Source organism: Carettochelys insculpta, chromosome 8 (assembly GCF_033958435.1).
Source record: "Carettochelys insculpta isolate YL-2023 chromosome 8, ASM3395843v1, whole genome shotgun sequence".
NCBI lineage: Eukaryota > Metazoa > Chordata > Testudines > Carettochelyidae > Carettochelys > Carettochelys insculpta.
The window spans coordinates 47231960-47247070 of record NC_134144.1 but is presented as its reverse complement, the minus strand read 5'-3'; the positions used below and the strand labels follow the sequence as shown (position 1 = coordinate 47247070).

Below are 15111 nucleotides of genomic sequence, written 5' to 3'. Positions count from 1 at the left end.
AATCCAGGTGTCCCTAATCTGGGAACAGCTATGGTTCAGGCCCTTGCACACGGAGGAGAGAAGTGGTTCTGTGCACTTCCACTCCCCCTCAGCTGGGTGGGGGGTGGGGTGGCACTGCAGCAAAGCTCTTCTCTGAACGGTTTTCTCTTGCTGCTGCCATAGCTGTGTGGGCCGGTGCCTGGGAGCAACAGGGGCACTGAGCCATGTGGGCCCCAAGGAGTGGGTTGCCAGGTATGCGCCCCACCCTCGTCCCCAGACCTAGCACCCACATCCTCCTCAAGCACCCTTCCTCCCAGCCATTCCCATGGTTCAGAAAATTGTGGCATACCCTATTTCTGGCATATCCTATTTCCCAGGGGTCCTGGATTAAAGAGGGTGAAGTGCATTGGTTTAGCTTGTTGGTTGTGAATTTGACTTAGTACTAGACAATTAGCATATTAGCAACTCAGACAACTTGGTTGAAGCAAAATTAAAATATACAAGTCCCATTTATATGGAAGTATTTGTGTTGGAAAACACAGTACTGAGGAGAGGTTTTTTTCATACATTTAAAAACTGACTCATAAGCAAGCCAGTTGATATACAGTGTCGACATAATTTCATTTATTATGGTGCATGTTGATTTAAAAATTTGGTTTCACTCTACCTGCAAAACTTAAAAGTACTTGATGATACTTGATTTAACTGTAGTTGCTTATGGTAGAGACGTGGCAACCCTTTCTCCTGTGTCGTCCTCCTCTCCCCCCAAAACCTTCCTTCCTACAATGTAATTCATACGATTAAATGAACTTGCACTGTTTGTGTTTGTGGTTAGTTTGTTTTTGCTTTCTGCAAATATTTCAATGATTTTCTATACTGGCAGTTATCTAAATAGAAACTGATTCAAGAGATTATAGCAGAAGTAGTTTGTTTGTGACCAGGGACAGGGATTTGGGGAGCAAGGTCTAGAAGAGGGGTTGTGACCTGGAGGAGAGGTGTACGAGTACAGGGCCCAGGAAGGGTATGGGTGCAGTAAGCAGGGGTGCAGAGGGTTTCGATTACATAGAGCACAGGAGGGTGCAAAGGTTTGGGAGAGGGAATGGCTGGGGTGCCAGAGACAGGCTGTGGTGGGAGGTGCTTACCTGGGCAGCTCCTGGTTAGCAGCCCTCCAGGTACCTGAGCTCCTGCAGCTGGTCTGAACATGTGCAGGGGCATGGAAGGCAGGGAACTTGGCTATGCGTGCTCCTCTGAACTGAATGCTGGGAGCCTGGCGGGAGAGGGGGTACTTCACATGATGCCTGTCCTGCAAACAGGAAGAAACTTTTGGCCAGGGGAGCTGCCAGGACAGGGGCAGTGTGAGATGCCTACTCCTCAGCCCCGGGCTCTCAGTGTTCACAGATGTACTTGTGTCTCGGCAGTCAGCTGAGTGTTGAGCGAGGCAGAGACCTGGCAGAAGTTCACATGGGCAGGATCCAATGGATTGGTGTCACTAGGGTGTATGTGTAGAAAGAGTTGACAATGAGATGTGTTGCACAGATTGATTCCTGGGTTAGTGTTTCTGTCCTGTGGTACATGATGCTGATGAGTATTTGTGTCAGGCTGGGTGGCTTTCTCCAAAGAATGCCTGGCAAGCTGCCCAAGGTCTGCGAGAGGAAGGGATCGTCTTCCAGGGTAGGTTGTACATGGGGGCTGGGAATGGTTAGCTCACTACAAAAGGTAATTTTCCCTCTTTTTGATATTCTTACCTTCTCTCAGGTGTTGGTCAATGCTTATGCCCAAATACACTTGTAGCTCTTTAAGGTGACTCTGGACTCCACTCGTGTTTTACTAAAACAGCCATCCCTCTGAAATTTTAAAGTTATATTTGTATTGCAAACTTGGTTCTGAGGTTTCTCAGTGGCTAAGAGTACAGTATTTTACCAGCTATCCATGTTTTTCAAACAGAAGTCAAGTGTAGACAGATAAATATGATTTCTCGGATCAAGAATAAGTCACTGATATTTGAGAGAGAATTTTGAGACTCTTATGCTGGGTCTACACTTGCTCCCAACTTCAAAGGGGGCATGTTAATCAGGGCAATGGGAGATTACTAATGAAGTGTAGCAGTGAATGTGCAGCACTTCATTAGGCTAATTCTCCCTGACAGCAACTTCGAAGTGTCAAAGTTCAAAGTGCTGGCATGCACGTAGCTGTGGGCGCTTCTAAGTGCCTGCACTACTTCAAAGTGATTTTACTCCTTGACACTTTGCCGTGGGAGAGAATTTAGCCTAATGAAGTGCTTCATATTCACTGCAGCACTTGATTAGTAATCGCTCATCACCCTGATTAACATGCCCCCTTTGAAGTTGGGGGCAAATGTAGACCCAGCCCTTAATCAGTGGCAAATTAATAAATCAAAGAGGAAGTAAAATTTGTCAAATTGTTCATTATGAATTAGTTGCTTAGCTCTCCTTGGGGGTCAAAGTAGTTCAAGCCTATAATGGGATTGGGATGAGTCTCATTGAACTACTATATTTATGATGTATTTTATCTTGAGTTTGCAGAAGAGTGTACAAGGCCTTCAGTTTTACAGTAAATGCTTATGTGGACTAATGCACTGATCTGTGGGCAAAAGTGTGAGAGTAACTGTCCTACCATTTCTTTCTGTTTTTCAAGCATGTAAGACTCAGTTCAATTGTTTTGTTTCTGCTAAAAGTTGAAATACCCCATGGTGGATCACTTCAGTTTGGAAAGATAAGTTTGTCATTTGTTAAACTTAGTCTGTCAGATCAGTTGCCAAAAACAATCAGTCTGAGTCAGCAAAAATCTGTCTGGCTTTTCAGCAAGGCCGTGGAAATAGGTATGTTTGCTGGTTTTCTTACTGAGTTTAGAGTTCAATTTTTTTTATAGTTAAGTAAGTACAAGTCTAGTGCGAAAGTTACAACTAATGATTGAGTTGGTTTGGTGTGTCCAAAATATTCAGTTGTAAAATAGAGAGTACAAAATATGCTCTTTTGTGGTACCTGCATTGGATTTGTGACAAAAGGGTTGAATAGAAACTTTGGTCAATAATAACCTGGTCTGAGAAAGGACTTACAGGATTTCACCCATTTGAAAAAAGAAATGACCAAATCAAGACTAACCAAAAGCTTTAAGCTAGGAATCAGCAACCCCCATCACAGGTTCCACAAGTGGCATGCAAGCTGGTGTGAGTAGAGCTACTGTGGGAAGGTGGAGACATGCAAAGCCTGCCTGTGAGTGGGTGGGCTGGACTGCAGGTGTGGGGCAGCACAGAGCTGCTGGGATTATTGGGCTGGGCACTTCAGGCCAAAGATGAGGTGAGGTGGAGCTGCTTCCTCTGCTGCAGGTGCCACTCCCTTCCCCTGCCATTTGCCCTCTGCTCTGTGGAAGGGAACTGATCCCTGCCACCCCCACCTCTGCCATCTGTCCCCTTCCCCCAGGGACAGAGACCAAGCCCTTCTGTCCCCTCATGCCTTTCATCTGCCTCCCCAGGGACAGGGATTGATCCCGTTTGCCCCTGCTTGCCATCTGCAATGGGACAGATTTTTTTAGTCCATCTGCCCCTGCCTCTGCCCACTATCTGGGATGGGGGCCGAGCCCTCTTGTTTTCCATTCCTCCCCTGTCTTGCTACCTTACGGATTGCTGCCGTTATCCTTCGGGCAGGCACTTAATTCCAACAAGGTGTTTGGAGGTCCTGCTTCCCCAGGGCTGCACAGTTCCTTGCCCCCAGCACGTGCCAGAACTCACCCCCCTGCCACTAGTCACAGCTAAACGGTAAAGCTCTGCATCTTAGTTTATTAATGAAGCTGTTGTAAGTAGGACTATTAATGACTTTGAAAAGCATTACCGGCACTCAGACCATAGACAGAGGTTAAAGGGTCAAATTTCGGCACTGCCTTGGAAAGGTTGCTGACCTCTGCAGATAGTAAAAGTGCTTAAAGGTAGCCTAGGGGTAAATGCCTATATCTGTTCTGGTATTTTTTTTTTTTTTTTATTTCTTCCATTAATGTTTTATTTTGGGTAGTCTAGCGTGTCTGACCACGATCTGGCCTGTTGCAGCTAAAAACTGATTTGCCTTTATTATGAGCCATGGGAAGGGGAGCACTGAGCACCTCTGAAGCACAGGGTAGTGATTTCTCAAAAGATACTGTTGTTAGAGGGTGCTTGTCACAGATTATTATACTGATCTTAACTATTTGCTAATTTCTTTGTAAAATAGAAAATGAGGTAATTGTACAGTGCTTGTGTTTCTATAAGCCTGCTTGTTTTTAATGTCATATGAAATTATGATTTTTTTTCTTTTCAGAAATTCTGTTGAAGTGTATGCATCTGGCCAACATAGGGATAAACATTTTGCTAATTTGCATGGACTGCCAAATATGTTTGATCATCCCCCATAATGCACCAGATTGTATTTCATAATCAATTTGGGTAACTATCCTGCATCTTCTTGTAAACCCGGGTGTCTGCTTTTCATGACTTTTAATAGTCAATTTACTGGATTTAATGAGTAATAGATGTGTCATGATTTCTCCTTAGAATTCTCATCTCTCTTCTCCATTTGCAATTGAAGCTATTAAACCTATTTTGTAGTATTACTGCAATTGGATGTTTGGGTTTTGTGAAGGAAGAGTTGTATAGAATATGTAATAATCTCTTCTGTTCAGAATTTTGGCAAATACAATATGGAGTTAGTATGTGCATATAGTACTCCTGCTTCTGAAACAGTAGTTGAAACTGTAACAGTGTTCATTGCAGAACTGTAATAATTGTATTCATGTTATATGCAGGACCTAGTGACTCGATACATTTCATTGTAAGATTTTGTGTGCATTGCATTTCTTAAAGTCTGTTTTAAAATTACATTAAGTTTCAGACTCAGAGCAATGAAAATTTGAAGCTACTTGCTTCAGCCCAGCAATTGCAGTTTCTATTAATACAGAACTATGCCCTTTGAGACCTTCTGCTTGGTAACCACATACTGAGTGAAATCGGAGCAACTCTCTTAAACTGGAATTGCCTGGTTTAGTTGTTTCTAAATGTCAAGTTTTATATGTTCTGTTAGTGTAGCGTTGGTACAAAAAGCTTTTGGTTTTTGGTTTTAAAGGGTTTTAAAGACAATACTGTGAAAACTACAGCAGTTAATTTGCTTAATGAATAGCTGCATATATGATAACTGCAGACTTTTTTGTTTTTTTTTCTCCTTCTCCTAACTGGCAGAGAATCCAAATATCTCTCTCTCACACACACGTTTTTAATGTCAACAATATTTCCAGAGTTGTCAAATCAATATGTGAATTGTATAACATAAATACCTGCCTTCCAGGATAATGGTCATTTTGCCATCAGCTTCTGTGGAACAGATGCAGGCCTAATGAATACCTCAGGTATTTTATTTAGCTATGCAAAAATTGTAATAGTCTATATCTAGAGTGCTTGTTAAACATGCACTCTTTCTAACATTAACTCATAATAAATGTTTATTGTAAACGTCACAAAAATGGAACAGTGAAAATAAAAATAGTAAATCTACAGAAACCCTTTTGCTACACAAGTTGTAGAAATTTATGCTAGCATCTGCTTATGAAATGTTACTCAAATTTTTATATCACAATCCAATATTTAAAACAGTGTCTCCAAAAGAGTATAGAATAGTGGTAACTCACAAAAGCCAGCACAGATACCCATTATTTTGTAAAATAGATTTTAAAAGGTAGACCAAGAATCCATGTACAAATTATTGTAATTTGAATGAGACTATAATCCTGTACTTTAAGGTCACTTAGTCCATTACTCTTCTTATTAATTAGTAAAGGGAAGGACTTGTACAGAAATAGAACTGTTTTTTAGCCATGAGTAAAATAGCAAGTAGCCCTTCCATGCCATCTAATCTGTGATAATTCTTAAATCTTCTAAATTAAGGTGTCAAGTGTAGTTTGAATTATTCAAATGTGGCTACCATGACAGTTATTGCTGAACTATGGGCAGTGGCCGTGGCCATATGGAACAGCAAGTCCTTGTCTAGTATTAGCCACTGGCATTTGTTTGTACATCTTTAGGTTTACAGGCTAATAAAGTGGAGGCCAAGTGGTCTGAAATAATGTGTCTTTCTGATGTATCAGGTGGGATCTTCATGTTGATGCAAATGTTACCCTAAAGTAGAATTGGCATTTGAGTAATGCTTTCTGTATACTATGTTTTATGCTTGTATTTTGAATCAGCATTTTGTTAGAGAGACAATAGTTAAAGCAATCACTGGATCACATCAAGAATTTACTTTTCAGCAATATAAGAAAAGGGTAACATGGGGCTCTCTAATTTTAAATGCTCAGAATTAGTTCTATTTGCCTTACATAATAACCTCAACGTTATCCTAAAACTTCTTATTGCCTGCATGCTGAGTGGAAAAAGGGTTTTGGACTATTTCCCCATTTATTGGATAGACCATGATTACACAGAGGACTTATTCTCTATGCTGCCTGGGTGCCGGTAGTTGCCTGCATTTAGACTGCAGGAAAAATAGACCACCTCCTATAAACTGGGAGGAGTAATTGTAGGGTGAAAGTGCTTTTCAGTCCCCAGTACAGAAGAAGCCTTTTGAAAAATTTAGCTGTCACACTGTAATGTGTCTCTGCTGAGCATGTGTAAATCGAAACTAGGTCTCGTTGCTAGTCCTGTTGAATTTATTGGGAGTAGGAGTAGATCCAAATAAAGAATAAGATGCAGATTAGGTAAACTCATAAGCATCACTATTAGCAGACTGAGTAATAAAAAGGAGGGTGGTGATGGTGGGGAAACGAAAATATAAGCAGACCAGAGTAGGTGCTCTCTGTTGCCAAGAGGTGGGATGGACAGAGACAGGGGCTCTTCAGCCCATTGGCCTCCACAGCTGCCACTCTCCCTTCCCAGCCATCTCTCCCATCTGGGGCTGCTGGAGATGGGGCTACTTTGATTTGGCTGGAGCACCTCAGCCTGTGGTGGCTGCGGGGGGATGCTCCAGCCTGTACTACTTAACCATAAATGGTAAGCCTCATTCCTTTAGGGTGAGGCTTACCAGTTAACCATTGAAACTTGAACATCCTAGGTTCTACACAAAAAGGGAAAGTCCAGGTCAGCTAGTTCATCAGAATACACTGAGAACGAAGGATGGATGATCTTCTTTCAGTGCATCACAGATCAGACTGAAAGCTCATTGAAAGTATTTGTATTCCAGTCCTTTAGAAAAGCTAAATTGACAGGTCAGACAGAATTTTCCATTTCTGTGCATTTGAATGAGTGGAGTCCTGCCTCTGCCCCTCAACTTCTCCAAGGCGTGGTCATGTGATTAGTTATTAGAATGGAAACAAGGTACAGGATGGAGAGAACTTTGCTTCAGTGCAGAGAATTTTTTTTCTCAGGTATCTGCCCGGTCAGTCTTGCCTATCTGCTTAGGGTGTAACTACCATACTTGGGGTCAAGCTGGAATTTTACCCTGGATCAGATTGGCAGAGACTATGGGGTTTTTCACCTTCCTGTGAAGCACAGAGTTCACTTGCAGGTTTAAGCTGGTATAAATGGTGAAATCTCTGCAACTGGAAGTCTTTAAACCATGATCTGATGACTTCAGTTACTCAGCCAGAGGTTAGGGGTTTATATCAAAGGTTGGTGGGTGAGGTTCTGCGGCCTGCAATGTGCAGGAGGTCATACTAGGTCTGGGGCCCCAAGCTCCTTTTACCAATGCAAGTTCTTAACTCCTAGTGGGCCAGCAGGCACCCTTTCTGGCAGGGCTCTCTGTGTGGGTATGTGTGTCCATGTGTTTTCCCCACCCCGCTCCACCCCAAATCTCCTGGCCCTGCCTGACAGCCCTGAGCAATTTAGCATCTTCCCTCTGAGACTGCTGGTGCAGCTGCTGGTAGCATAGCAGGGCTAGAGCAGTTTCTGGCTGCCAGCTCTGCTCCACTGCATATCCCTGTGGCCTGGGAGAGGTGTGCAGAGCTGTCTCATCCATAGGATGTTTTGGGATGGCTATAAGAGGGACCCCTGCTTTCAGGGGCCTCACAGCAGCCACCTCAATTGTCCTATCAGTGGTGTGGCCCTGTGGGGCTCTGGGCGGGCTGGGACCAGCAGCAGGGATTGGTCCCCCCCCCACCCCTACGTAGGCTCAATACTAATGTGAGCTGCGGGGAAGCGGAGCTATGCAGCAGACTGCTTTTCTTTGCCACCATCTTCTAGGCTAGCCCGCATTGTGGCACGCTGCTTTCTGCTGCTGTAATAAAGCAGAGCAATGGGGTTGGCCTGGGAGATGGTGGTGGAGCAGAGGAGAGGCTGCTGTGTTTCACTTCCCTGCAGCTCTTGCCACAACAGTGAGTGCAGAGGGACCTGACCTCTTGCTGCTACCCCATGCCAGGCCTCCTGCCTATCCCCCCCCGTACCCCCTGAGGCTCTGTGCCTCAGAGAAGGGAGCTTGAGGGAGTGGGTGGAGCAGGGATGGAAAGAGGTTGGAGAGGGGTAGAGCAGGACTGGACTTGGGGAGATGGTTAGAATCCTCCATGGACTTGTGTGCCAGCAGCCATGTGCAGGCTGGGTTATGGATCTGCTCAGACCACAGATGGGTCCCAGGCCGAGAGTTTGAGACTCCTTCTCTAAACGGTTACCATGGTCACTTCTGATAGTAGTCTGAGTCTGACTATGTGCAAATGAGTCAAATGAAGATTGCTTAGTAACCTATTTCCTAACTTTTGAGTACTTGACTTTGCAACCTTATGTGTTTTTAATTTTTTTGTTTGTAATGTGTGATGTGATACCAGAAGCTCTTTACTGTCTTAACTTTATTGGTAATTAATGTGCACGCACATTTTATATTTCCACCCCCAAGATGCAGGCTAAAGTAGTACATGTTATGCTGAAGGTAATGCTAATTGTGTTGAGTATCATAAATATAGGGTAATGGTAAACCAAGTTGCTAGACAAATTATTAAAATATTATTTTGGAGAAGAGTGTTCTCAGTGTGACTAACTCTATTCAAACTGATAGAATACACCTCTTTTTTAAAAGAGAAACAGGCTGTGTTGTGATCATGTGAATCAAGTTAATGAAGCATTTGGATGCTGTAATAAAAGTTTGGGGTTATGGCCAAGTTTAAAAAATGAGGCATTCATTTTATTAGTTTCCATAGAAACGTGTTTATCAGATAAACTACTGTATGCATTGGACAGGCTGCATTTACAATGGCAGCACATATTTTTAACAACATACCATATGGGCATAATAAACGGAAGAAATAATATTTACATTAAATAGACATCTTGTCACAAATTTGTTGACAAATAAGATTAAAACATTGATTTGGATATTATAAAATGCATTCTTTCTTTTTAAGTCTTCGCTGTATTCCTCATGAAACGGGGCTTTTAAAGGTTGAGGGAGAGCCATTACTTAACAGATACTTTTCTCTTGTGTATTTAAAAAATAATGCTGCTCTGACTGGAATTTATAGAGTCCCTGTGAAGGAATGTCTTTGTTTTCAAGTACTGCATGGAAGTTTTATCTTATGACTCTCTTGCTGTTGTTTGAAACTCTTGAAGTGACGATTAGCTACAATTATTTGTTACTCAGATATATACTTTTAAAGGTATTGAAAGTGTGACTTCCAAGCAGCTTCTTTTGTTAAAATGAAGGAATTATTTGTTGGGGGACAGGTGTATCTTAGTAAATACTTTACTGGGAGCCAGGAGCCTCTTGAAAACACCGTTACCACCATACTACAGTTTGAGCACGAAGTAGTGCATCTGCAGTCTTGTTTTATTAACAGTTGCAGTTGGTGGACAAAACAAATGGTGGGACTGGCAATTAGCTATTAAATACCATTTCACCATTCTGTAATAACCTATTTCTGAGCTCTGAATCTCCCCATACCACCATCATTTCTAATTTCCTAAATGAAATTAAGAACCCAGCTAAATAATCTGTTTCCTCCCTTGATAAATAGCTCCAATAGCTCTGCTGCTGCAAATTTCACTCTGCTCATCGGACCCTCCAAATGAATGAGTTTCCCCATTTAGTCTATTTTGTACTAAGGAAAAAACCACTTGCATTCTGAGAGGTAACGGCTGGTTTTTGATCAATCCAAATGCAAAATAAAAACAAACCAGATGGGCCCAACTCCTCTGCATGTCATGGAACAGACATGTTCCTGTCCTTTCCCAATATACACATTAATATGAGGATGCATATTTTCTACTGTGCACACAACTGGAAATGGAGCAAGACAGTGGATTTATGTGGCATTGCCAGTTTCAGGATCTTTGGGTGCTAATGTTACATCAATTAAATATGGATTTTATATTACAATGCCCCATATTTTCAGGTTTTGGTATGATGCAGGTTTTGTATAATTATTGTATTAGATTTCAGGGGGAACCTATGAGTTTTGGCAGTTGATGGAGGGGGTGATTGGGGCTTTGGTGTTTCTGAGGGCATGGGAATCTTCATCCCAGAGACAATGAAGCTTATCTGTTGTGGAGGAGGTATAGCTTCTCTTTTTTGCTCAATTTTGTGACAAAGAATGTGGTGAAGTTAAATATGAGGAACAGGAGAGGATTGTATGCCCCACTGCCAACACTAGCAAGCCTTTATGAAAAATGACCTGTCCAGCTGCATCACACCCCAGTACACACCAAAACATCCAAATAAACAGCTAAATATATCTGATATTTCTTCATAAATAATCAGTACTAATATAGGTGTAAAATACGAGCACAAACCTTCATTGTTGAGCTAATGGCAGAACCAATTGTTTATTTAGATGACGTGGGCAGATTTCGTGATTTTTCTCAACACTACTGTTTGCTCTGTCGGCAGGCTCAGGCAAACAGCTGATTGACATTTTATATGGATATATTTGCAACGCCAAGGGCTAGAGAATGAGATCGAGATTTTAAGACTACTGGCTTTAGGTGCCTCCATTTGGGGTTTCCATTTTAAGTAATCTAAAAGAGGTCCAATTTTCTGGGGTTGGATTCAGCGCATTCTGAACATAGGGGCTACGTCTATACTAGACGCATCCGTCTACAGTAACTGTCAGAAGAGAGATTCTGACAAAACTTCTGTCAACAGATCGCATCTGCACATAAAAGCAGATTGATCTTTTGACCCACTCTGTCAACAGAAGGGCCCTCCTGGAGTGTTTGCATGGCTTTTTTTTGTCAAGAATTTCTGTAGACAAAATGCATTTGTGTAGCTGCTTTGTGAGTTTTGTACACAAAATCCCAGTGCCTCTTACAGATCTGCCCAGCAATACCTTTGTGACAGAGATAATTAAAACTCAATCCATATGAGATCCAGGAGGGCAGGATGATACACACACACACACACACACACACACACACACACACACACACACACACACACACACACACACACACACACACACACACACCTCTCTAGGGCTGGAAGGGACCTCGGGAAGTCCATCTAATCCAGTCTCCTGCCCTCTTGGCAGGAGCAAGCACCATACCTGTCATCTATTTGCCCCAATCTCTAAATGGCCTCAAGAATTGAGCTCGCAACCCTGGGTTTAACAGGTCAATGGTCAAACCACTGAGCTATCCCTCCTGATGAGATGACATTTCCTAGCTCTCAAAGCATCTGTCTCCATTAGTCAGAGTAAAACACAGTTTTCGGGTCATGCTTTCAGAGATGCAGCGAAGAGAGATTTGTTTGTTTGTTTCTAAATGAAAAATTTGGGAATTTTTTTTTAATGGGATTTCAGCAGTTCTTTAAAGTAGTCTTGGAAAATTTCCTCTTCATCCTGTGTTTGTACTTCATTCTTACCTTGCATGTGTTCTCTCTAATTCATTCAGTTGACCTAGTTAATTGTGGTGAGGTATTATGCTGTTTAAAGACAGAGATCTATCTCTTTTTTTTCATTTGGTGTCAAGATCTAGCTTCTCTGGGAGGAGACTGAATCTGTCTTACAGTTTTCTTTCTAGTCCTCACCAGTACATATGCTTTTGTCTTGGTCTCATGGTAATCAGATTGATCAGAGGAGTAGATATAATTTTTATTTGTCCATTTATAATTTGCCGTCCATTCTGTCTTCCATGGTGATCTGAAGATGTAGCAAATTTATTAGACTGCGTGGTTGAGACTTAGTAATTTTTCTCTTGGATTCTGAAAAGCTCTGCAAAAACTTTTTCATTTAAATTAGATCTCTGCATTCCTGTGTTGTACATAACTCTTAAGAATGAAATGTGAGAGATTTCAAAAATACTGCAAATGAAATGTACCATACTAACAACATAGTAAACAGAACTTAGCTATTTCCAGAATGGTGAAGTATACATAAGCATTCTTGTTCTGCCCAAAGACAATTGTTTCTTAAATACAACTGTAAGGGACAAAAGGGTGCTCACATTATTCTCTGTGCTCATTAAGCCCTTTGTCTAATCATGTTATATTTTTGTAATATAGCAGCTATGTAAGGTAAGGTTGTAAGACAGCTCCTGATGCATGAATCTTATAATCTGATCATGTTAGAGGCACAATAAGACAATTACTATTGTGGGAGGGAGGTGGAGGAATAATGCTATTTGGAGAGTGTGATTTCCCATGGAACTCCAGTTATAAGATTTCATTTTTTCACGTTGTTTGTACATACTTAGTTATTTTCTATAGTTAATATTTCACTATTGTTAAAAGTCTTTTTCTGGGAGAAATGCTTCATGGAGGGGTTTGAATTACTGCTGTAGTAGTGTCATACAAGTGTGAGATTATTCTAAATATTACTGAAAGTATGGAGGCATGAACAAAGCCAGAGTGAGGAAAGTTTAAAAGGGGCGGCTAAAATGGAGGCTTGTGGGGGAAAAAAGGAGCAAGAGGAAATGGGAAGGAATAAGAATGGAGGTGAGTAGAAAGGAATTTGTGAATTATTTACAGATACTGGCAATTGTACTGTTTTTTAGTGTTGAAGACCTATTGGTACAAGGTAGAGATCATCAACTCGCTTCATAGAGAGAAATGACTAGCCTACCTCTGATCTATTAGTCAAGTGGGTTTGGGTAGTAGGCATCCTTCAGTCTGCATAGACTATGGATCGCGCCCTTTATAGTTTCAATTGAGGACTTCATTTACAGCGTCTACTGGAACTATGAAGACCCACACGAGAGTGACAGTCCTTGCTGCATCTTTTGCAGGTGTGGTGGGTGTCTGGCAAGTCCTTAGTATTCTTTCTGTGCCCTCGCTTCTCCTCTGCTAGCTGTCTGATCCTCATCTCACCCTTCTGAAGGCCCTTGTGTAACCCCTGCCTCCATCTGCTGCGGTCGTCTGCTAGTTCTTCCCAGTTGTCTAGCTCGATGTCTACCTCTCTGAGGTCTCTCTTGCAGACATCTTTGTAACACAACTGGGGGCGTCCGGGAGGTCTTTTGCCAGAGGCTAGCTCACCATACAGGATGTCTTTTGGAATCCTTCCATCATTCATCCTGTGGACGTGGCCAAGCCAGCAGAGCCGACGCTGCCTGAGGAGGGTGTGCATGGTTGGGATTCCAGCTTGCTCGAGGACGGCGGTGTTGGTCACTCTGTCCTTCCATGATATTCCAAGGATGCGCCTGAGGCAGCGCAAGTGGAAGACGTTCAGCCTTTTTTCCTGGCGGGCATACAGGGTCCAAGTCTCGGTGCCATAAAGGAGGGTGCTGAGGATGCAGGCTCTGTAGACTTGCATTTTGATGTGAGTGTACAGCTTGTTGTTATTCCACACTCTCTTGCTGAGTCTGGACAGAGTTGTGGCCACTTTTCTGATCCTCCTATTTAGCTCAGTGTCCAACGACAGGGTGTCAGTGATGGTGGACCTGAGGTAAACAAACTCGTGGACAACCTCTAACGTATAGTTGTCAATGCTGATTGATGGAGGTTCAGCAACGTCCTGACCGAGTATGTTTGTCTTCTTTAGGCTGATGGTAAGCCCAAAGTCCTTGCATGCTTTGAAGCTGGTCTTCTGTGTGAGACACTACAGCAGCGTCGTCTGCAAACAGCATGTCTCTGATGAGGACTTCCCGCACCTTAGACTTAGCTTTCAGCCTTGCAAGATTAAACAGTTTCCCATCAGATCCTGTGAGCAGCAAGATGCCCTCTGTTGAAGATCCAAAGGCATGCTTCAGGAGGAGTGTGAAGAAGATCCCGAACAATGTCGGAGGAGGCATGCATCCTTGTTTGACGCCACTCCTGATTCTGAAAGCATCCGATAATGCTCTGTCATATTGGATGGTTCCTCTCATGTCTTCGTGGAACAACTGGATCATCTTGAGTAACCGTGGAGGACAGCCTATCTTGTGGAGCAGTTTGAAGAGACCATCCCTGCTGACCAAGTCAAAGGCCTTGGTCAGGTCGATGAAGGCTATGTAGAGTGGCTTGCTCTGCTCCCTGCACTTCTCCTGCAGCTGCCTTAGAGAGAAGACCACGTCAACGGTAGACCTCTCTGCGCGGAATCCTCACTGCGATTCGGGGTACACCCTCTCAGCAATCTTCTGGAGTCTGCCAAGGATGATGCGAGCGAACAGTTTACCAGTGACACTTAGGAGGGAGATTCCACGGTAGTTGTTGCAGTCACTTCTGTCTCCTTTGCTCTTATACAACGTTACAATGTTAGGGTTGCACATATCCTGTGGAACCTCACCCTCTTTCCAGCACAGGCACAGTAGCTCATGTAGGGGTTCCAGGAGTGTGTCCATGGCACACTTGATTACCTCTGGTGGTATCCCATCCTGGCCAGGGGCCTTTCCTGCTGTAATGCTGTCGATGGCTCCCTTCAGTTCATCCACAGTCGGTTCCTGATCCAGTTCGTCCATTACTGGTAGGAGCTCGACGGCATCGAGGGCTGCGTCAACCACAATGTTCTCACGTGAGTACAGCTCGGAGTAGTGCTCAACCCAGCGCTCCATCTGTTTTGCTTTGTCAGCGATGACTTCCCCAGATTTGGATTTCAGAGGTGCCGTCTTGTTCTGGGTGGGTTCTAATGCCTTCTTCATACCCTTGTACATTCCTGTGAGATTACCAAAGTCAGCACAGGTCTGGATGCTGCTGCATAGCTGGAGCCAGTGGTTGTTGGCACAGCGCCTGGCTGTCTGCTGTACTGTTCTTCTGGCCGCTCTAAGTGCTT

The 15111-nt window shown here is 43.1% G+C and overlaps 1 protein-coding gene across 2 annotated transcripts in view; it reads left to right on the top strand.

Moving 5' to 3' along the window:
• The window catches only part of GALNT13 (polypeptide N-acetylgalactosaminyltransferase 13), a 341581-nt gene that overhangs the window by 16885 nt on the left and 309585 nt on the right, over window positions 1-15111 (top strand). The gene's annotated exons all lie outside the window — the stretch shown is intronic.